This window comes from Sus scrofa, chromosome 13 (genome assembly GCF_054392235.1).
Source record: "Sus scrofa isolate SSC_HxYL_T2T_F1_AM1 chromosome 13, Sscrofa_HxYL_maternal_Yorkshire_Landrace_v2.0, whole genome shotgun sequence".
In the NCBI taxonomy this organism is placed as follows: domain Eukaryota; kingdom Metazoa; phylum Chordata; class Mammalia; order Artiodactyla; family Suidae; genus Sus; species Sus scrofa.
The window spans coordinates 142019757-142044820 of record NC_139395.1 but is presented as its reverse complement, the minus strand read 5'-3'; the positions used below and the strand labels follow the sequence as shown (position 1 = coordinate 142044820).

Here is a 25064-nt window from a genome sequence, read left to right as displayed (position 1 = left end):
TCTGGTTGCAAGCAAACAGCTGCTAAGAGAATGGGGACTAAGCATGCAGTATTGCTTTGCTTTCCGTATGCTCATTATATCTGAAACATCAGGTGGCTGGTATACATATACCATAGTCAATATTTCCACTCATTTTTATCTTACTGATCACCTGATTCATTTCCAATTGGGACTTAGAAAAAAAATGCAAAAAGTATTCCTAATTAGAGACCAAGGGGAGAGAGAGTGGGCTTGTTTTAAAAGCCTTCGTAATGTACATTTTATTCTTCCCTCTCTTAGTTTGTTAGCATTAGGAGTCGAAGTTTATCAAATTTAATCAACCACTGGTATTCTTTCAAACTATATATGTCACCCTATATGCAGCTTTCTAAATTACATAGAATCTGAGAATGCAAAGCTCAAAGGAATTTAACTTATAAACCCTATAACTCCACATGTGTAGGATCACAATCTGGGCATGAGAATGGACTCCACCAAGGTCACAGTGAATCAGGGATGTATCAGATTCAGAACTCAGGGTTTCTTTCCCAAGGACGCCCTTCATGGGACCAGACCACCATCTCTATCCCAATCAAGATTAAAATAGTTTAAAATGCATGATTCAGTTCTCAGTTCTCAAAGTTTCGAAAATTTTGTATCCTTCAACAAGCTTAGCAAAAAAAAAAAAAAAAAAATTATGAAATCAACATATAATTATTACATTTGAACAAAATGTCAAAATACACATGACTCCCTGCCCCCTCCCCCTGCCCAAATGACACATCCTAAGCAGAGATTTAGGAATTATACTTCCTGTGGGGGTGGGGGGGAGCGGGTTTGTTTGGTCTGTTTGGTGCACCAAATTCTCTCATCAAACCAGTTGGATTATGGTCTTAATCACTACCATACATGAAAGCAACCTATAAGTTCAGGAACCTCCAGCCCAAGTGCTAGAAAGAATCTGCTCTGTGGGAACAGCAGCAGGGCAATCGGCAACACATGTGCTTCTGGAAAGTACACACAATAAATGGTCTTTGATTTTTGTTGCTTTTCAGCAGAAATCTCTAGTGGAAAATTCCTGATTTATACTACCAGCAACAGAACGAACCCCATCAATTTAAATGGCGCAGAACATACCTCCCCCACTCCTTTAATAACAAATGGGTAAGCATAAGAATCTATGTTTTCCAAAGAGAAAATGCATAAATTCCTCCAAGTCTCTCCTCTCCAAAATTTGAAAAAAAAAAAAAAAAAGAATCTGTCAGACTATCAAAGCATTGTCAGTGCCAGTAAAACACATCATTAAGGTGAGTAATTTTCCTGTTTACTTCAAACACTTTTTTTCCCAAACTCAAACCTGGGCAGGTCTGATCAGGTAAGGCTTTGGAACGAGTAAAAGCGTCCCTGATTTCTACATAAACGCTGCAGGCCATGGGCAAGAACAAGTCTCAACTGAGCACTCCACAGTAGTCAAGCTTCCCGGCGCCTCCGGTCTTGTCTCCCTCATTCCTTACAAGTATCGTCATGTCTCCTAACCTTCCAAAATCTGTTTTATCTGTAGCACACATGCACACATGCGCACATGCATCCCATCTGTGTTCTTCCTTTTACCTGTAATTAATATACACATATACATTCTAAACAAAAGTTATAACACTATTTCCTATGCATCTTTCAAAATAAACTCTCTTCCACTTGAGTTCACGGGTTCTTCCTATGAAGAGAAATGGCAGAATGCAAAAACTTATTCTTTTCTAATTACTAAAACTGCTCTGATTTTGAAATCCAGTGGAGCAGAGACCTAATTTTCTTTTCTTTTTTAAGGGAAAGAGGAACGATCTTCTTTTTAAGATCTACCTTTTATGCAAATACATCTACTATATAGTTTGTGTTTTCCTCCTTAAAATAAAAAGAAATTAGAGAAAATTGCTGTCTTTGAGGTGTAATTAATTTTCCAGTGTGGCTTATTTCTAAGGAGACAGGAAGCTGGAGTTAGGAGTTCTGTTCCAGATCTATTTTGTCTACGTGGACATATCAGTAGATCTTGAGTTGATTTCCCAGTCTATAAAATAAAGCATTAAAAAAAAAAGTCCCTAGATCACAAGGATATTGTGAGTTCCACTGTTTGCAAAGCACTTTGCATTCTTTGGGTGAGAGGTGCTGGGCTTATTATGAAGACACTGCACTTACATAATCTTAAACATGCTCACAAATTGGGAAGGTAGTTTTCAAGTCAAAGGGACAATTTTTTTTTTCACTTAGAGATTAACTTATTTGCATACTGGTCTGACATTCTTGTTTTCTGCTGTTTATTCACCCTCTTTTATTCTTGATGTCATCACTCCTACTTTCTCCCACCATGCTTTGTTTGAGGCAAAACAGGGAAATGGAAAGGAAATTAAATTACGATACAGAACTTAACTTGAGTGGAAGCTCACATTGCTTTTCTACCCCAAGGGTAGGGAGGTGGGAGCAAAGTAAAGGAATCAGGACTGAAGGAGGGAGGGTGTTAGTAAATCCGAGCCCAGTTACTGTTGACCAATAGGGAATAAGGGAAGATGCAGCTTTCCTTTGCCCTTGCTTTATCTCATTAGAGGTCCTTAACTTCCGGTGCGCAAAAATGACAACTAGAGAACAGTAACAGACATAAAATATTAAAAGCCAAGATACTAGCAGGGAGGACCCTTCATTCAAGGGTCATTCATTCCTGGATTGACAGTACAGCTTTACTATTTATTTGCTAATGACTTTAGGCCTAGAGAGGTATGTAATTCTGCATCTGTAAAACGTGAATATCACTCACCTACTTTGCAGAATTCTTGTATGGATCAGTTACCATAAGATCAGAGTACCTCGTGTTACCTATGGCCTGATGCTCAATAAATGGTAACTAGCAATTTTACCTCCACCATCTAAATTTTGGAGTTGGTCATCAGTTACCAACTCCTGACTGCAAGCATAACTGACCATACTGCCAGAGGTAAAATTTTAAGTCAAACATTATGTTTTATTAGATAAGGAAAGAAGTGAACAGGTTTTTATTTTACCCTCCCATGCTCAGTCATTACCATAACTTTCAGTTTCAGCTGGTACACTGCCTCCAGCCCCAGCTACCCCACCTGAGCTACCTACTCAGGAAAGCTGGTTTTGAGCAACTTTCTTCGATTCAGGACACTGGTTCTAATAGCTGTCCATTTGCCAGTTCCTGGGGCTGACTATAAAAAGAGTAGTCTAGCCTACCAAACCCTATTCAGAGGATACAAAGTTAACTTTCATGTCTTCTAGTAGCCAGTCACTTAGGAAAACCCACAGAGAAAAAGAAATTAGAATGATCACATTGTCTGAAGATTCATTTCTCCTAATGAGGACATAAGAGCTTTTATAGCACACCGAATTTCAAGACAAACATTAAAATGCAAGCCCCATAGGTTGTAAATTAGAACTTACTACTTTATCAGTTGAATACCCTCTTCTTTAATTACAGTGCCCTTGTAATAGGGGAATAAAATTAGGAAGGGGGAGGGGGCTCAAACAATGCAGATTAGGAAGGGACTTGCACTGCTATTTTAACAGGAGCATAGGACCAGGATACAGGGTCCAAATGCCACCACCTAGTAGCCTGGAGTCTTAGGCTCTTCATTTCACCTGTGAACTTCCACTTTCCTCACCCTGCACCAGAAGATGAGGATAACACACTGAACTTGAAGTGTTGTTGTGAAGGTCACATTGTGCAAATGAAGTTAATCCATACATAAGAAATATATAAATTAAATCATCACTTAAAAAATAATTTAAGAAATACCCTCAAAGCGAAGTTACACTTTCGGCATACTTAAACTATCCTCTGCATCAGATTTATATTTAAGCCAACTGATTGGGAAGAACTAACAATTAAAAATGACTAATCAGAGTTCCCATCGTGGCTCAGGGGTTAACAAATCAGGCTAGCATTCATGAGGATGTAGGTTTGATCCCTGGCCTTGCTCATGGGTTAACGATCTGGCATTGCTGTGAGCTGTGGTGTAGGTCTCAGACACAGCTTGGATCCCACATTGCTGTGGCTATGGTATAGGCCAGCAGCTGCAGCTCCAATTTGACCCCTAGCTGGGAATCGCCATATGCCTTGTGTATGTGGCTCTAAAAAGACAAAAACAAACAAACAAACAAACCAAAAAGACAAAAAAACCCAAAAACAAATGAACAAAAGACTAATCAATTCAAGTGGAAATATTTAAAAAAGAGGAGTTTCAGTTGTGGCTCAGTGGTTAACGAATCCAACTAGTAACGATGAGGTTGTGGGTTCAATCCCTGGCCTTGCTCAGTGGGTTAAGGATCCGGTGTTGCCATGAGCTGTGGTGTAGGTCGCAGATGTGGCTTGGATCCCGTGTGGCTGTGGTGTAGGCCAGTGGCTACAGCTCCCATTCGACCCCTAGCCTGGGCACCTCCATATGCTGCAGATGCAGCCCTAAAAAGACCAAAAAAAAAAAAAAAAAAAATCCAAAAAAGAACTCAGAAGCCAAGAAACCTCAAGCAGTAGACTGAAATAATTATCTTCCCCAAGAAAATGACAAGGATCGTTGTGGTGGTGATGGTGGTCAGAGATAGAACAAGCCTGTTCTCTCTTAACTACACTCTGAATCCCTACCGGTTTTCTTTTCAGAGGAAGTTTTCAATGGCACTGGAAAGAGAAACCACAGACAACAGAAAGCCAGGCTTTTCCTCTGAGTTAGCACTTCAGGCCTAGGTCCTCTAGAAAAAGATGAACTCTGTTTTTTGCATTTCCCCAGTGCTGCAACAGGACAATTGTACAGAATGGTTTAAGCCTTATAGAGTTCTACATGATTGTTTTGTGTTTCCATTTCTTCAGACCTTAAAAGTGATGTTCACTCCACTTTTACACCTTCACACCTTTGTTCCAATAATATTTACTGAATGTGCACATGCTCTCCTACCCCTTCAATGCCAAGAAAAACAATGCTTTTTCTTGTGATGCATATTAATTTGGTTCTTTTATTATAATTCTAAACCTTCAATTGTCTTTCCAGCCAAAAAGCTATGAATTCTAGATAGAGACCTTACCTGATCCATCACTCATGTGGTAAGCATGACAACAACAAAAAAAAACAACCTTGCATGGTTTGCAAAGGGAAATGACACATATAAAACAGGCAAATAAAAATATATTTGAGATTAATAAATATATCACTGAAGTCTGTGATACAAACTCACCATTAGCAGAGAAAAGATGCTAGAGGAGACAGGTTGGGGCGTGGGGAGATGGGCTACGGATTTGGGATAGAAATGATATAAAATTGAGTTGTGATGATTGCTGTACAACTATAAATGCAATAAAATTCACTGAGTTAAAAAACACATGCTAATGATTTCAAAGCCTGCCACTAAACCACAAGTTTTTCACTCCAATAAAATGAATGCTGATATCCAATTTCTAGATGGTTTCATAATTTTTTTTAATTTTATCAAATAAACCTTATCTTTAACCCTTGCCATGAAAATGAGGGTTACAATAAATCAAATTGAAAGATTTTTTTTTTTACATTGTTGTTTTTTTTTTTTTTTTCAGACCCAGGAATTATCTATCCTTTGTATCAGGAACCTATGACAGACTGATAAAAGGGTGTATCTTAACTATAACTTATAAAGGTCTAGCTTTATTCACCAATCAGATTCTCTTTGTCAGATCTAACATGTGAACTCCAGATATACTGAGCTGTCCTGTGTCAATAATAGTTAAATACTCTCTCACCAAAGCCTCCTCCCACATCCTATTCTAATCCCAGCAAAGGGCCACTGGCCTTTCTTTTCAGAGTCCAAGAAAATGAAGGTTGACAGTATACTTAATATTTAATTAGTACTAGAACCTCCCAAATTGTATAAGGAATCATTACATATCAGGTGAGATATACCTATGTAATGAGTACAGATTTGCCCCCCAAAAATGTCTGATCTTGGTTGAAAAAAGTTAAGGCTACATTTTGGTTTGCTAATGAAAGGATTAAAAGGGCAGCTATTTGAAGAAAACTGTCAGAAGAGCACAGAGATCACTGACACTGAATTTAGTTAAGAAAGGCAATGAACTAATTTTCAAAGCAGTTGTTGCAAACACTGTCCAGCTGCAGCTTTAATACATGCACCCTCCTCTAAGAGCTTCCATTCCCTCCCTTAATATCTGAGCCAAATAACTACATGAAGGAGAAGGGGAAGAAGATTCTCCAAAACTTGTTTGCATAGATCTAGCTTTCAGAATGAATGCTTAGGAGTTCCCGTCGTGGCGCAGTGGTTAACGAATCCGACTAGGAACCATGAGGTTGCGGGTTCGGTCCCTGCCCTTGCTCAGTGGGTTAACGATCCGGCGTTGCCGTGAGCTGTGGTGTAGGTTGCAGACACGGCTCGGATCCCAAGTTGCTGTGGCTCTGGTGTAGGCCGATAGCTACGGCTCCAATTAGACCCCTAGCCTGGGAACCTCCATATGCCGCAGGAGCGGCCCAAAGAAATAGCAAAAAGACAAAAAAAAAAAAAAAAAAAAAGACAGAATGAATGCTTAAAGTTCTTAACCACATTATATTTAGTACCAATTTAGAGCACTCTCTGTAGTATACTTTTCAGAAACAGTATGTTCCAGGGACTGAAACAGGAAAAAAACATTTAATTCATTTCCTGATTCTTCTTTTCAGATGCTTGGGTGTCTAGGCAGGTAATTTACAATGTCTTTCTTTTGGCCCAGTTCCTATAGATAGATTTTGAAATACTGTATCTGTCAAGAAAAGTTTGAATCCTTCTTTGGGTGCCAGTAAAAATTTTAAGTAGTTATTTTTTGTTTGTTTGAACAGTAAATATCCTTTGTCACACATTCGTCTCTAACATTCAGCAAAAAGGAATGGAGAGATTTTATAATTCACTTCACTGAACTGAGTTGAGGGCTAACTCCAGGTCAAAGTACATCTTTCCAGTTATTGATTTTGTAAAGTAGAACTGTTTTGTTTTGTTTTGGCACAGCATTTTTTTTTTTTTTCTTTTTCATTATACACTGAACTGAAGTAAAAGATGCTTCCATTTCTGTGGGCTATGGTTAGATATATTATTTTTACCCAGTAAAAGCATTTTACCAGAAAGTATTAATTCTTATATTTAGGATAAGAAATACAAAGAAGGATTAAAGATTTCTTTCAATATGTTTTTTTTTTTTTTTTCATAAATAAGGAAACTGAAGCCCAAAGCAGTAAGACGGCCTGGCCAAAGCCATCAAGCCAGTCACTGGCTTTCTGGCCAGAGCTCATCCTTCTTCAATCAATAAAACTTCCTCCCAGACACTTCCAGGGCAAGGCAGAACCAGAAAGAACAGAAGGTGTTTCTTTCTCTGGCCAACAATAGACATCTGTAGGATGAATAGCCAAGAGGAATCCTAAGAGAAGAAAGTAAAAGCATAACCCCAAAAATTCCCCGACACTTGAGGACTATATCCTTTGACTTGTTTGTTACTGTAGCCCTGATAAGAAGTAGCTCTTAAAAAACTGCAGGAAATGTACAATATTAGGACTCAAAACAACCCCAATCACCAGGAAGTAGGTTTCTGTCTCTGGAATATACACTGCAAATCCACTCCTAACCGCACACTCACCTTCACTTCCCCCATCTTATCTCTTATCTGAACTATTGCAACAGCCTCCCTGCCTTTGGTCTTCCCACCTCCAACCCATTGCCAGTTATCTTCCTCTAGTACAATATGATGTCATTCCCCCTACTCAAAGCCCTTCCAAGTCTCCTCCATGCCTGCAAGATGGGAGTCAAATCCCTTAGGATGATTCAGAGGCCCTCTCCATCTGGCTCTGTGAACTCCTCTCCAGCCTCATTTCCTGCTCCTCAGCCATTCCTCCAAATATTGTGTGGTCCGGAGATGCCAGACCCTTTCCTACCCCTAGACTTACACAGCATGGTTGTGTCTCCATGCCTTCACTTACCTGGATCCTCTACCTGAAATGTCCTCTTTTTCTCCATAGTGAGACCCAGCTCATCCTGGGAGAGCCAATTTTAAATGTTAAGTCCTCTGTGAAGCTGGACAAATCCGTCTGTTTCCTGTACTGCATCACACTTTGCTCAGACAAGGATATCATCTGACAAATATTTGCTGAAACCCATTATATGTGCCAGCACTGAGATAACAGAGATGAAAAGACCAGGTTACTGCGTCTGAGTTCACAGGGTAATGGTGAGACAGCCATGCTGCACACTGGGATTCTGAATATATGCACAAAATGTAATGAACATAAGAGAAGGAACTCCTGAGTAAGTGTGTATGTTGCCGGGGAGCGGGGGGGGGGGGGGGGGTCCGGGGGAGGGGAGGGTGCATGGCAAAGGAAGGCTTCCTGGACAATTAAGGCTTTCAGTGAGTTTTAAAGGCTGAGTAGGAGTCTGCCTGGCAGACAAGGAGGGTGGTAAGTAGGGGGACATTCCAGACAGATTATAGCACCTGTCACACTGAATTACAGCTTGGTTTATCAGTTTGCCCTGATAGACTGTGAGCCTTTTGAAGAAGGGCTAACTTACCTATGAACAGAGTGACCCTACAGCATCGAGCTCCAGCAGTAACTAGCATGGTCTGCGCAGGAACTGCTCAGCTGCCGCACCGGCCTGTGGGCTCCCACCCTGCCCTACCCACAACCTACAAGAAAGATTGTTTACAACTACAAGAGGAGCAAATTGAGCCTCAGAGGGGTCTAGTCCCTCGCTTACTTGTAAGCTGTGGAGCTATGCCTGCTTTTCTTCCAAGGGTGCATTCTGGTGCTCAAGGAAATGCATTTTGAAATGGAAGGTGTGCTTCAGTGGATTGCAGCAACCAAGACTTAATGGGGTGGTGGGGGGAGTTCTTCAACTTAGCTTCAATGATGGTGCCTGCATGAATGTGCGTATAGTAAAAAACAGGCAAAGCATCGAGTGGGGAAATCCTCTAACAGCCCTGATAAGTGTACACTTGGTCACTCCAGTTTGGGTGGGTAGTAATTCTGAAGCTTCTGAGAAGGTAAAAATTTTAATAGTTCAATAAAAAATATGGAATACCATCTTTTTCATGTAATTACTGAGATTCCCACATAGCTGGTATTTTTTGCAACCTACTGATAAAGAGTCCTTCTTATCTGTGTATGAGGATATTTCACTCAAATCCTTACTACTATACAGTTCCTTCGGACTGAATCTTCTCAGTATTTCTCTTGTGTGTCTCGACATGATAAGAAAAGTTAAAAACAGAAAAATGAAAAATAGTTAAAATGAAAAATATACATGGTCTCATCTCCCATGAGACCTACTGTTAATATTTTGGGGTCCATAAAATCATTTTTTAAAGTATATATGAACAGAAGGTAAATTAAGTTTCTGAATGTGTAATCATGTCTCTTCTAAGAAACTGCTCAAATATAATCAACCCAGATTCACTTTAAGCGACAAAATGCTTCTGAATTTTCTAAGATAGAACAATGCTTGTCCTTGCCACACACAATACTTACAGATGCCTCAGAAAGCTTGAAAAGATCTGGGGAAAAAAAATTTCACTATACTAACTTCCCTTCTAGAAGCACAAAGGATTCATTTTATTTTAAAAAGTCACTAAACTTTGGAAGTTTTAGAAGTTTCCTTACCATTTTTTGTTATCATTTCCTATCCTTTTTTTTTTTTTTTGCCTTTTTCACCACTGTAGCTTATATCTCTGACAGAATGAAAGAATGGGGAAAAGGAGGAAAACAGGAAGAACAGTCCTTCTTGTGGACTCTGAATATTTGTTATAAATTACAGCACATACCCTCAACCTTCTTTCCAAAAGATGCGTCAAGCAGATCACTGCCATAAAACCTGACTACTTTTTAAAGCACACAGATTTAAGAAGGTACATATGTCGTGCCTATTAAAACAACAAAACAAAAACAAAACACAAATACGCTTCTCCCTATGCAACAGGATATTTTTTATGTATACACATACTATATATGATCTATATATGATAAAGACAAAGGACAGGAGGGGTAGAGACAATGAAAAATTCTATTGTTTAAGTGATATTGATAGCATTTAGCCTTATGCTTACACCCCCCCATCGCTGATTTATTTTCTTCCCCCTTTCTTTTTTCTTTTCTTTTTTTTTTCTTTTTAGGGCCACACCTGCAGCATAGGGAAGTTCCCAGGCTAGGAGTTGAATTTGAGCTGTAGCTGCCAGCCTATACCACAGCCACAGCCATAGCAACACCAGATCCAAGCCACATCTGTGACCTACACCACAGCTCATGGCAATGCCAGATCTTTAACCCACTGAGAGAGGCCAGGGATCAAACCCGCATCTTCATGGATACTAGTCAGGCCTCACTAACACCAAGCCACAAAAGGAACTTCCTCTTCCCCCCTTCTGTTATTTTCTTTTGGATCAAGTTTTGAGCCATATCTCTAAGTAGTTGAGAGCAAATATTCAGGTGCTCCTCTCATGATTTTTGGCACAAAATCTCTTACCACGGACATTAAAAAAATTTAGAAAGCACAATTTCTTTGTGCCTATTGGATTAACAATTAGATTTATGACCTATTCCTGAGAGTCCTAATATTTTTATGTCACTTCGTACTGACAGCTATTTTTATAACATTCAGCTCAATGTTGGCGCTGCCCATACACTACGAGGGTAAATATTTGAACCACCAGGCAATTAACACACATACTTGTTATGTGAAGGAAGAACATTTTAAGGGGAAATCCTCTAAAAGTTTGTAAATCTTTTTAAAAATTAGACATGTTTGAACAGGCAATAAAACACAAACAAGTCTTGGCCCTATCTCATGCAGAAATGGGTTGGTTACAGATGCTTTCCTGCAAGCTACATCTTGCCTATTACAAGAACATTCATCTCCTAAGCACATCATTTCACCCACTTTGCCTGAAGCCAAACAAAGCGCACACACAAAATGACAGGATCTGTAACAATATTATTACTGACGCTTAAAGAAACTCTTACACTTATTCTGCATCCATAGAGAGGAGAGGAACCAAACATCTGATTTCCAAAATACCACTTTCTGACGACTGTTCAGTCTGCCTTCCCCCTCTGCGAGCTAATGACAGTAGGAGAATCTGACCTGGGTCTTCGTTCTTCTCACCTACACAATGGAGGCAGGGCCAGCACTGACTCACGAAACTAGAGACATTAGCTCATGGCAATGATTCAGTCATGAGAATTCTGACAGACCAGGACCTCACCCCTCACTGGTACTTCAAGGGGGAAATCAATCCCTGGAAGGGATGGCTTATGACTGAGGCACAGATGTTACTGTGTCTGTTGTGGAATGCGGTGAGAAAGGGCCATGCTGTCTGTGTGACAGCAGCCACCCTAATGAAAAAAGAAGTGTCTCCACAGGGAGGCCTCCGCAGCACACCCGGAGCCTTACAAGAGGGTCCTCATCTCCCATCACCAGCTCCTCCATCAGTCCAGGAGAAGAGGGTGGGATCTAGTCTATGGACTACTTGGGTTTCTCCTTGGGGAGTTGGGAAAGGCAGAAGGGCAGAAAGGTTCAAGTGTTTGGGAACTAATAGGCTTTCAACTGTTATTACCAGGGGTGAGAGAGAACATCAGGAAGTTTTGAAATAGGCTGGATAAGAATCAGCTCATTCAACCAATACCTTTTGCTTAGAGCTCAGGTGAAAAAATGCGAATGTTAATTTTGCAAGACAGGAAGTCATGCCTTTCCTGCAGCCTCTATCCCAAGGCAGTCTTTGCAGTTTGCATGAGGACAGACTTCTGAGTTTACAAACTACTTTCACCTCATTATCTCACTTGATCCTCACAACAAACCCCTGAGAGTAGGTGTCATTATATTTGTTTTACAGATAAGAAAACAGACGCACCAGGGAGGTTAAGCGATAGACAATGGCAGCCTCCCCTAAACCTTTAGGAATGGATCTCCTCTAGTAGGGTAGTTAATCACTTCAGCTCCTTCCCTGGCTCTCCAGTCCTCCTCCCTGCATTCCTAGGGAGCCTCTGGAAGCTGTGACTTCAGCAGCTGCCTCTTACCCTCTCTTATTTCTGTCCTGCCCACATCAATGAACTGTGTCACCAGTGAGTGTTCAGCCTGCCATCTTGCGTCCTCATTACTGTGGCATTTTCCAAGTCATTTCCCTTCCTCCAGGCTCCCTCCAAACCACCTCCATACATTGCCAGATTAATGGGTTTTATCTACAGAGCATGATAATTCCTGTGCTCAAGAAGTACTGAGCGTCAGGACACTGCCCGTGGGATATATAGAGTCCAAAGACCTTAAACTACATAGGCTGGCCCCATCCTACCTTTTCAGCCTTAACTTTTTCTGTTTCCTATCCACCACCACAGCTTCAGGCAGAATAGCAGAGTTGCTGTCACCAGGGGAGCAGAGCAGGCTGGCCTCTGTGTTTTTGCTTCAGCTTCTACCACTGCCTCACTGGAAAGTCTACTCTCTTCCCCACTTAACCAACTGCCTGGTCAATTGCTGTTCTCTTCTTTCTTCCCAGCACAAGAGCCTTGTCTTCTAGATGTACAGAATTTTTAATTCAAAGGGTACTTCAGAGGCCACTTGATTCATTCTCTCATCTAAAACTTGAGGCAAGGGTCCCATTTCTGCCTTGACTGACTCCAGGGGCTGAGCCCTAACTACCACTGGAGGCAGTACATTCCAGCCTCACAGAACCCTGACCATTCTTCCCTCTGAGCTGGAATTTGCTACCCACAGTGCCTTCCTCCTTTTTGTAATAATTTTGTGCCTTCTGGGACCATCCCAACAAGTCTAGAATGTGGCTGGTTTCAGAAAAACTAGCAAGAAAAAAAGAGCTCTGCACTACTGATAAACAAGATCACCCTTTCAGAGCATGATCCTTGTTCTTTTGGGGTTGAAGCTGTAAAACTAAATACCCCCCCCACTCCACCCCGTGCTCTCTCCCAGAACAAAACGATTTATCTCATAATTGTGCCTCTTAAATGGTTAAGATACTTGTACATCAGAAATATACATGGCAGTGTGCCTGAGTATTAATTCAAATCGGCAAGATAAATATTACTCATCTTCCTGGAATTTTAATTGTAAAGATTTTTTTTCCCTAATGAGGAAAAATATTTATATTTAAATGTATATTTATATTAAAGTGTAAAATTGAAATACAATTTACATAAAAAGAAACAAACTATATATATATATATATATATATATATATATATATATGAATACCATAGGCAGACATTAATTTCTCCCTACTCCTAACTGTAATAAAAGTGTTAAAGTGCTGTTCTAATATATCACTTCCGCCACCACACCATGGAAGGCTATGTACCAGAGGCTGGAATTACTCCATGGCTTGGATTCTCTATTTCAGGTCCTGATGAATCTATGAGGAGGATAGGTTTGGTCTAAATTCTAATCCTAAATTTATGATCCATTCTAATAATACATCACCATTTACCAGACACTGTTAGGTACTCTTTATTCATAATACCTAATTTTACCAATCATTCTTCTACGTAATGAGGTCTTATCCCCATTTTAGGGTTAAAGAAGTTGCCCTGGAGACAGGGTCTTGCCCAAGGCCATACAGATAGAGAACTGTGGAATTCAACCCCAGGTCTATCTGACCACCAAGCCCAAATTCTTTCCACTCACCACTCTGCCTCCTTAGGCACTTTTGCTGGTTCTTTAGTAAAAGAGCCACAGTCCCTGCTTTTAGGGAAAGGCAAGGCTGTGCTGGATGGCTAAGAACAAAGACAGACCACAACATTTGTAACATTCAGTCTTACAAGGCAACTAAAACAGGTATACTGTAAGTATCTCTCATATTTTATAAGATTATATATTTAATATCACATCTTATTGTAATTTAGATGTTGCAAGAAGATTTTCACTTTAAATCAGGGACTCTACAGAGAAATGATCATTCCCTAGTCTGCTTAAAGGTTTCAAATTACTATTATTATTTAGGTTTCTGAAGCCTAAATTCTCATGTCAAACAAATTAAGAGAGCAATACGTTAGGAGTTAATCGATGCCCCATAACCGTATGTTCAAGTGACAACCTCAAAACAAATTTTCAAACCAGCTAAAAAAAGAAAAATCTGTTAACTTAGGAACGCTCATGAGCAAGTTTTAGAAGGATAACCTTTCTCACTGTTCACATAACAGTGTGAGCAGTACCCAGGCATAAAATATCCATGCTAATCCCTCCCCTTCTAATTAACTTTGACCAGAAGCATTCTCCACGTGCTGAGCACAACTGACACTTGGTCTTTATTAAGACCAAAAGATATCCAAGTAGCAAAAGATATCCAAGTAACAAAATATATCCAAGTAGCTCTGGTCATTTCTTTGCATATTTGGGTAATCACTAAGATCTTCAAAGGCAAACAGCATGGATATGAGAATTAAACCTAAGCTCTGGGAAGTTTGGTTGTATTCTGAGTCAGTGGGAAGGAAAATTTAGATTCACAAGTAATTATAATTAAGGAGTACTTCTAACATGTAGAAAGAACATATAAAATTTAAAAATGCTTCTACATGAAAAAACTATTTCAATTACATTATGGCATTAACTAAAGAGCTAAACCTCACATCTATCAAAGTAAAACCATCATTACTATCATGGGAAAAGGGCCTTAAAATTTTATTGCTTAACTTTATTTTACTAAAACACAAGCAGATAATTACAGAGATTTTCTTTCCTGGAAATTTCAAAGCATTTTAGAAAAGTACATAGAATTATACACTTACCATATATTTATTGACTAAGACGATCTAGTATTGGGCATATTTTGAAGCAAATGCAAGGTTCTCAAAAAGGAGTAAGACTTGTTAGGTAAAAGAAAGTAAGAAGTCCCCTTCCCTCTGCTTTTCTAAAATAGCTTAGTCAGCTCTCCTAAAACGACAACTAAAGAAAATAAGAAGTATGTTCTCATACGTCAAAGCAAAAACATTCAGAAGAAAATACAGAATGCAGTAACTGAGGAAGTAAAGATTGAATCTGAACATTCCATTTGAATTGGTTTGGCCCTTTTCCTCAAAGTAGAAATCCATGTCATAAAAAGGAAAAAACAAAACAAAACAAAACAAAAAAAACACTGTCAGAGATACAAAAGTGTCCTAGAAAAGATCAACTCACAAATTTGAGGTGTACACAGTATTCTTTTAGGGAGGGATTCATTCTCTATTTTCTAACAAACCATTTCACCTCCTCTCTTCTGTTCTACTTTTTGATTATCCTCTCCCTATTTCCCCTCCCAATCCAAAAGTACCTAAAAGGACTCTTACATTTGGGTAGAGGTTGAGAGAAGAGTCTATAAGAACTTAAAAAAAAAAAAGACTTCCCAGCACAATTCTCATACCTTTTAACACCTATGTCTAAAGTATATTATAACTGAAAACTGTGGAGTGCTAGGCGAGAAATCAATTCTGAAATAGGAATACATTATAGAAATTTATACAAATAGCTACATATTTAATTGCCTCATGAGTAGGAAACTAGACAGGAAAAAGTGTATATCCCCTTCTGGTTGTGCTGCTGAGACATTTTCTTTTCTTTAGATCTCAAGTCCCCAATCACTTGTCATCCCAACTTTTATACCAAAAAGTTCACTGATGAGTTACTATTTTTTAAATTATATGATGGTTCTCAGATATAAAATATAAATAGCTACAAAACATGTCTTTGTTACAATTACATACAAAAGTGTAAGCTGCGTCTTCGAAGATAAACATAAAATATAATTCATTACCAGTGAATATCATGAAATAACAATATAAGCCTGAAGGATGTGTTATCCATGGTAACTCTTAGAGTTTGATGATTTTTTTTTTTTGGACCAGTTAAAACAGTTCTTTGCCAAGTATCTTCGTAAACTTGAAGAGAATAAAGTTAGACTAAAGCATTTTAAGAGTGTGTATTTATGCATAATTTCAACATATTTTAGGCATGGGGATATGCAAAAGAATAAGAGGGTACTTATCTCTGTGGGTTAGTTCAATGAAGGAGTTATTAATTATCACAACAGGATACATTTCTTATGTATCCATTCTAACTGTTCAAGTATAGAGAAAGTTATTCCAAATTTGTATTACTTTCTATTTTACCTATTGGTTAGTCTGTTTTACTTGATTATCAACTAAACATCATTTCCCAAAGGGCTTCCCGGCTAATTCCATTGTTTTGTACAGCAAGGCTGAAAGAGTGAGTGTAAGCGATCAGCTTGAATAGATGTTTAGAGGCAAACACCCTTGGTCTAATACACAATTTGTGCCCTCAAAGACCTCTGCCATCAATCTTCAAGGTTAAGGAACCGAACTCTCTACATTAGCACTCTCAGCCCTTCTTATAACTACCTGATTTGGGGGACATTTTATTCTTTCAAGACTGCTCCAATTTGGAGAATGTGGTGGCAGGCAGAGATAAAAAACACACACCAAAATTCTATTTTCAAATTCAAATGGATCCAGTTTTTCTTTTGTTTTTCCTTAGAAGCAAAATCCATAAAAATATCTTTTATAATTGGTCCAATGTCTTAAACAATGGTCTACACTACAGAAAACTTTTAGAATATAATTCTTAGCAAAAGGAATCCATTTTGGAGATATTCATTCTAATTACTCTGGAGAAAATGTTGAGAAATATGGGCTTCTCCGAGCACTACATATCAAATGCATCAAATTTTAGTCTGTCAAATGTTAATTTGCGTTTTATTATAATAGTATATCAGCTTTAGATAAGTTTATAAAAATAACTGTTAAGATTTTATAGGTAAACTTAATATGCATATGTCAAGGCACAAAAGACATTTAAGCAAATTTTACAGGACCATGAGAATCATTTTGCTATTTTAAACTATTATTGTATCTTACAGGATTCTGCTTTTATGACATACAGTTAATCATATCTATGACTTACTTGATGACAGTTCCTTGGTCAGAAATATAATCCATAATTATAAAGTTGTTCTTATGGGAAAATAAAATTTTCTTTTCCAAGAAAATGAGGTAAAAAGAAAAAAAAAAGGAAAGGCAATTTATATCATTTAAAGTATGGCTCTATATTCATAAATATGAAAATCTCAAATTAACACACAGAGCAGAGGGAAAAAATAGTAAAGTGGAGAGAGAAAAAAGGATATCTTTGAAGCCCAAAATACTTACTATAGATTAACTCCTTTGATACTCAACAACAGTAACATTATTTGTATTTATATAACTATGTGTATTTATTTTTCCATTTTAAAGAAAAAATATTTTTTTCCTCTAATGACTTAGTCAAAATGATCACAATTTAAAACTCCGTTACTGGTTTGCTGAAATATTACCAATAAAACAGTGAGACTCTAGGAGTTCTCGTCCTAGCTCAGAGGAAAGGAATCTGAGCAGCATCCATGAGGATGCAGGTTCAATCCCTGGCCTTGCTCAGTGGGTTAAGGATCTGGCATTGCTGTAAGCTGTGGTGTAGGTCACAGATGCAGCTCAGATCTCATGTTGCTGTGGTTGTGGTGTAGGCCAGTGGCTACAGCTCTGATTAGACTCCTAGCCTAAGAGCCTCCATATGCCATGGGTACAGTCCTAAAAAGACAAAAACAAACAAAAAGTGAGACTCTAAGAAAAAAAGTATCTGATTAACAGTTATAGAATCCAATTAAAATATCACTCTAAGAAGAGATTATTGGAGTTCCTGTCATGGCACAATGGAAACGAATACAACTAGGAACCCTGAAGTTTCAGGTTTGATCCCTGGCCTCGCTCGCTCAGTGGGTTAAGGATCTGGCATTGCCATGAGCTGTGGTGTAGGTTGGATCCTGCATTGCCAAGGCTGTGGAATAGGTCAGCAGCTGTAGCTCCGATTAGACCCTTAGCCTGGGAACCTCCATATGTCACAGATGCAGCCCTAAAAAGACAAAAAAAAAAAAAAAGAGAGAGAGAGAGAGAGATTATTTTACATTAGAAAATATGTATACATATATTTTCATCCCACATTCATTTCTAGGGACTTATAGATCTATATTATTTCATTTCATGTCTGCTTATTAATGGCAAATATGGAGTTCCTGTCACGGCTCAGCAGGTTAAGAACCTGATTAGTATCCATGAAGATGCTGGTTCAATCCCTGGCCTTGCTCAGTGGGTTAAAGGATCTAGCACTGCCATGAGCTGTGGTTGTAGGTTGCTGGGGTGGCTCAGATCTGGCGTTGCTGTGGCTGTGGTTGTGGTGTAGGCTGGTAGCTGGAGCTCCAATTCAACTCCCAGCCCAGGAACTTCCATATGCCGTAGGTGCAGCCCTAAAAATAAATGAATAAATGAATAAATAAACGAATAAATGGTAAACCTCAAAAGACTGCCTGAATTGTAAGCATGATGTGGTACTCATGCAGGTAAATCTAAAGACGAAAATACAGGATAAGATAAGAACACACTGTGTTTTCAGAGCTTCACCTCGCAGGCTCCCGAAGTAGTTCATAAACTTTAATGAAACCTCCTAGCTATCCTTCCAAGTAAGTATCACAATATCCATTTAACAAATAGGCACAGACAGAATCACTTGCCCCAGATCAAACAGCCTGTCAGTAGATACCCATAAGCTGTCCTTCTGAGTTCTGTGTCCCACTTAATGAGCCACACTCTTCAGGAGCTTGTCAGATGACTTTTCAAATTTAAATGAGGATCCTTAAGTTAAACAATTATGATTCTCCTTATTTAATACAACTTGGAAACCACTCAAAAAAAAGTCTTTTGAAATGGTGCTCTCATATTCGTTTTATTTTCTATAAGATTGAGTGTGGATGATACTGGTTAAATAGCATTAAAAGTAAAACAAAAATGCAAACTAAAGGAGTAACCCACAAAAGAACACCTATTTGATGAACTTGAAGATGTAAAACTAACTCCACATAAAACAACTGGAAGTTACCATGCACTTCTTCAGACCCTTCTAATACAGTAACAAGGCGGCAAATTACACTGTTTTGCTTTTTTTCACTAAGAGATCATGAGTCTTCGTTATTAGATCCAAACTAAAATGAAAAGGCTCATTCTATCTGTAAAGTGAGAATCTCTCCCTAATCTACCTCACAATACATTAGATCTAGGCTCTCTGGCTATTCTCAATTTCCTTTAAACTTCAGCTGAGGGGACCCTGATAATGAGGTCGCAATTTTTATTAAAACTCATGGAAGAGTCTGTTTCACAAATACTACATATCACTTACATGTGGAATCTAAAACGTGGCACAATGAACCTATCTACAAAACAGAAACAAGACTCAGAGACTAGAGAAAAGACTTGTGATTGCGGAGGGTGGGGGGAGTGGTGAGGGAGTGGGATGGAGGGGGAGTTTGAGGTTAGTAGATGCAAACTGTTACATTGAGAATAGATTAACACTGAGGTCCTACTGTACAGCACAGGGAACTCTTTCCAGTCTCTTGGGACAGACCATGATGGAAGATAATATGGGAAAAAGAATGTGTATATATATATATATATATATATATATATATACCTATATATATCTCTCTCTATATATATGTGTGTGTGTGTGTGTCTATGTGTGTGTGTGTCAGGTATGTGTGACTGGGTCACTATGCTGTACAGCAGAAATTAACACAATGCTGTAAATCCACTATACTCTAAGTAAAAAAAAAAAAAAAAAAAAAAAAAAAAGGCCATGGAAGAGATGGCTGCTAAGATCAGTACCGTTAGGCCCCTGTGTGCCTAATTCTAGTTACTCCACAAACTATTCCATGTCTACAGAACATCTGCAGGGCTTCAAAGAGTTTTAAAGATTCTCCTTGTATTCCACAGGAACCTTTTCTTTAATCTCAAAAAATTAGAAGTTGTTGGGCAGAAAGCTACATTATCTCAAGTGTCCTGGCTACAGAGACCTAATAGAGATACTGATCCTACAGATGTAAAACCATGAGGATTTATTTCTTGCACAGTTGCTTTTACTCATGACATGACAGCTGATTGCTACATACCTTTCATGAGAAAAATCCATCTGCCCTTCTCCACCAGAGGGGGCGGGGACACTTACACGACTTGGTCACACTATGGAAATGGCTAATATGGGGGAATGCAAACATGAGAAGGTGTAAAGCTCACATATGGGAAAGCACCGGGACCAGTAAATGGCACACATCATTCATTCAGGGCTGATCTGGAGGCACCTCTGTCAAACTTAATGATACACAGTATTTTTCTTGAGCCATTAAAAAAATACTATGACATTATTTTCTGTTTATTTTTTATTTATTTTTATTTTTTGTCTTTTTAGGTCCGCACCCGAGGCACATGGAGGTTCCCAGGCTAGGGGTCAAATTAGAGCCTATGCCAGAACCACACGGGATCCGAGCAAAGCCTGTGACCCTACACCACAGCTCATGGCAATGCTGGATCCTTAACCCACTAAGCAAGGCCAGGGATAGAACCTGCAACCTCATGGTTCCTAGTCAGATTCATTTCCACTGCACCACGATGGGAACTCCTATTCTCTGTTTATATCTCAATCTTCTGGTTACTTTTGCTCTGGCACACTCTCTATGTGCCAACTAAAAATCAGGCAGCAATTGCTAAGCTGAGAAAACTAATCTGAAGCCCTTTAAATTTCACTGTCCTTTTCTGAGGACAGCTTTGGCCAATTTTAGAGAGTTATGGAGTCCCATAAATCCTCTGATTAAAAAAACCAAACAAACAACCAAGATTCTTTTTTTATGCCAAGGATCCATTATTGCACATTATTATACTTTCATAAAATAAAATGTTATAGGAATGTGATGGTAGGGAAACAAATTGAGAAAGATCTTCTTTGATGATGTAGTACTCAGTTTATTGCAGGAAGGGATTAATCTATACAACTTTTGAAAGGAACAGAGAATTATTATTTCCTAATGGAATACTGCTGGCTCTAGTCTCCAGTTATTTTATTTAAACTTTAATTATCATCCCTTGTCACTGTTAAGTAAACCACAGGGATGACATTCAGTCAGACTATTGTTTTGTTTGGTCTGGTTTTCACAACTAAAAAAAATAACAATAATATCATTTAAAGATCTGGAAATACTGCATGCAAATTGAGGTTTCTAGATGCTCTTGAAAATTTGATCTTTTAACTCCAGTTCTGCCTTCCCCCAGGACACCAGGCTGGAGGTGCAAAGCACATACCCCTGTGGACAAGGTAGGGTAGGGCTTATCAGGCCACTGTCCCCATCCTCACCATTTGACTCATTTACCCTATCCCCAGTCCCACAGATATTTGGGTTTTCCACCTCCAAGGTAGTCTATTACTAGTAAAAGCGATTTGTTCAAGAAACAGGCCTGATGTTCTGATTCCTGTTCTTGATAGAAACTGCCATAGTAATTTATTTGTATCATAATCCTCCTCATAATAATTCATCATTCTGGGAAACCAAAGCTACAGAGAAAAAACAAAGTATTGACTGGCTGGTAATACCTACAAAACCAAACTGACTACTATGAATGATAACATAAGTGAAAAAGAAGAGGAAAAGGAAGAGGAGGAAGAAGGGGGGGCAAGATTGGAGGAGGAGGAAAAGGAGCAGGACAAAGAATAAGGAAAAAAGGGAGGGCTGCTTTTATTCTTTTTGTAATATAAAAAGAAAGGCAAGCTTAATTAAAATTTGCTGTTTATTTCTTCTTAATCAGTGGTTGGTTCTCATAATACTAATGCAATAAATAAATATTATTCTTTTTCTTTTAAATAGAAACTCTATGGTACATCCAGTAAATCACTCAGAATAGTGTGGGAGGGCCCTCGACATTAGACTAGATGAAACTGGCTTATCACAAATACATTAGCCTAGAGTTACTTTAAATAACTTAGGGCAAACTGGCTGATTAAGTTATTCTGCTCTGGAATGGCATGATACCCCTGCAGCATGGCTTACAAAGGAAATTCACTTTCGAATCCAAAACCTAGAGTTAAGTAAGTAACATGAACCGTAACTAAGAATCTCCAAGTCCTTTGTTCAGGCCCTTCTTCCTCAATATTCTAAAAACTGAGAAACAGCTTGGATAACAGTTGACAGTGCTCAATGTTATTATTTTCATTGTCATGGGAAGGGCCCAAAAACACACTCCTAGGTGTACCTCCAGAGATTTATAGGACAGCTATGGCAAGAAGTGAAAATAACCTTGTTATGATTAACAAATGGACCCCTGTCAAGAGCCCAGTCTATCGACTTCTGTCCCTCAGGAATGAAATCTAACAGCCACTCAATTTGAAGACAAGCCCCAGAGTTAAGGCTCCCACACAGATGGGAGAAGTGTTTCCTTTGTGTAAGGAAGCTAATAAATCATGTTCACCATGGAAAAGTTTGTCTGTACATCATGTCCTTTGACGGGCTATTCTTAAGAGTCCCAGGATTCCAGAGGGCCACGCAATGGGCTGGCTTGCATTAGGTTTCTGCAGAGCTGGCAGCCTTTTTCTGGAAGTCTTACATTACAGGTAACCTGATGACAGGGAGGGTGGGCCACAGGCATGGCATCTCAGCTCGCCTGCCTGTGGAGGAGCCAAGGGGAACGAGCTTGCGAGACCGATATGCTGGGATCAATGAAACTCTCTGGGGGAACTGGCTGTTCCCCTTTCAAATGCCACATCCCTAATCTCTCCACTTGCTCAAGTCAGATGCTTCAAAGCTCTGAACAGAACACGAGGCTAGCATGATTAGGAAAGGCAAAGGAAGAAGGCTCTCCACATCATGGGTGCAGGCAAAAGGCATCAAGCTCACAGGCAGCTAACAATCAAGATCAGAATGGAGAAATACTGCTCGGAAGTGGAATCGTTTCCTTGTACCATGAGATGAAAACGATGTTTTTAAAATATATTTATTAAAGGCCTACTATATGCTGGACATGGTTCTGAGTACCAGGTCAAGGTGTCTGCCCTATAAGACTGTGAAGTCTATAAAAGGAAAATGTCCCAAGAGCAAAAAGTGATATATGTCCAAAGGCCAGGGTCGCTATCTCAGATTGAGCACAACAGAAAAACATTAACCTGAGCATTTTCCCAGGGTTTGCACACGGATAATGCTGTGTGTCATGCATGGGCTGCGGAGAAAACAGGTCTCAAACTGTCAAAGATGTGTGAGGCCGATAATCAAGATATACGTGACCTATATTCGCCAAAACAGCCTTGTCCCTGGAGTCCAGCAAACAAAACTATTTTGCCCCCAGAAGTGGTGTCCTCACCAGTCCTCTCAAAGCCCAACGAGATGCCATTGAAAGCTTATCTTGTCCTCGCCAGCAACACCAAAAGTATTCCACATCAGTACCTATGATTCTTGTGAATGGCCACAGAATACTCTGTCATGTGCATATGCCACAATTTAGGTAACCAGTTCCCCACTGGTGAGTGTAAGGTTGTCTCCAATACTTTTGCTATCACAGATCCACTGTTATTCTATATTTGACATTGAGAATTTTTTAAAAGACATCCCTATATAAACGAAGGGGCAGATTAAAGATGAGAAATAAATGCTGGAAATCAACATGTTCTAAAAGCTGGAAAAGACCTTTCCTAGTGCTGGCCAGGAGAGCCTGCATCTGTTTGGACAGGCTTAAGGAAGCAGCACAGCTGGCCTGTATAAGTCTGCATATGGAGAGCCTGTTATCATCCTATGCCATTTAGTCATATATTTGAGTAGTGGATAATATCACTGTCCTTTGGGGCTGGAGTATGCATGTTGATAGCCCACAAGCACAAAGAAAAAAAAAAAAAAAGAGTCAAAGACATCTTGCTTTGCTTTCTTTCAAATGATTACTTCTTAAGCAATTGAACCCTCAACAAAACTATAACAGGTGTTCCCACTGTGGCCCAGTGAGTAAAGGATCTGGTGGTGTTTCTAGCTGTGGCATAGGTCACAGCTCAGCTTGGATTTGATCCCTGGCCTAGGAACTTCCATATGCCACTGGTGCAGCAGAAAAAGGAAAAACAAACAATCAAAAAATATAATAAACTGGTGAAGCAAAAGAATTCAAATTTAGACAGTAAACACACGTGTGCCTATGACTAGCCTAGTCCTTACACATGGTGTGTAATCATCACCATAAGGAAAGCAGTGAACTGTAAGGAAAAGGTGAACATCCTCATTTGCCAGGGCAAAAATTGAGGTTTAAAGAGACTGAACTCTTTGGGTAGGTCCCATGGGGTGCTAGTAAGTTTCAGGGTTGAAATCTGCACCTCAGTTTCTTATCATTTCAAAATTACCTTACTGTCACCTGGTCTATGGCTGATGATTCCCAGCTATAATACTAGACCAGCACTTTATTATATTAAATGGTAGGTCTCTATCACTGGTAGGAATTACACTGCAGAAAGAAGAAGAAAGTCTGAAACTAAGTCCTAAATTCAGTGGTAGTTTGGGTGTGACTGAATGTGTGTGTGTGTGTGTGTGTGTGAAGTCGAGAATATGGAAAAATGTCATCGCTCTTCACTTCATTTAATTGGAAGAAGTTTAAAATAAATACCATATTTTGATAGAACTGGAAACACACATTCGTTATTTGAAGAGAAAGCAAAGGAAATATGCATATATACTTTATATTAATTATATTTTGGCAGTAACTCTGAGTAACACCAGAAATTAAAAGAGAAAACAACATGAAAGGATGACAAGTGATAAAATGGTACTAACAAGATTTTTATTAAAGAATTACCAGAAGACTGTGCAATAAGTGTGTCCTAATGACAGCTGCTTCTGCTGCTTCCAGTTTGTGGGAAGTTCTAAAATACAGGGTTTTATTGTGAAAAATTGTTTGAACATGCACAGATGCCTAAGATAATGTGGCATCGAAATGTCCTCTGTCAGGTGGCTTCACTCGACTCTACACAGGGCCTGGGAGTACCTGCATGTTCCTATCAAGAGGAAGACAGTCTAGATAAGATGGTGGAGAGACTTGAACTTGAAGGACAGAGGCCTGGGTTTCTCTCCCTCCTTGGCTGGGGATCAGCCAGGTAAACTTTGCTTCTTAAACTTTCTTCTTTCATAAAACTGAAGATAACAGCCTTGGTTCTGAGACTCCAACTAGGATGAATGC

General features: G+C 39.1%; 1 protein-coding gene across 18 annotated transcripts in view; it reads right to left on the bottom strand.

The window, feature by feature from the left end:
- Positions 1-25064, bottom strand: part of TP63 (tumor protein p63) — a 230946-nt gene that overhangs the window by 56665 nt on the left and 149217 nt on the right. Inside the window, exon 1 of one of the 18 annotated variants that reach the window (XM_084990710.1) lies at positions 7959-8113. The exons of 16 other annotated variants lie outside the window; for them this stretch is intronic. The gene's annotated coding sequence lies outside the window, so the exon portion shown is untranslated. Of the gene's footprint in view, positions 1-7958; positions 8114-25064 lie in introns of those variants that run through there. One more of the 18 variants, XM_084990711.1, reaches the window with a different exon arrangement.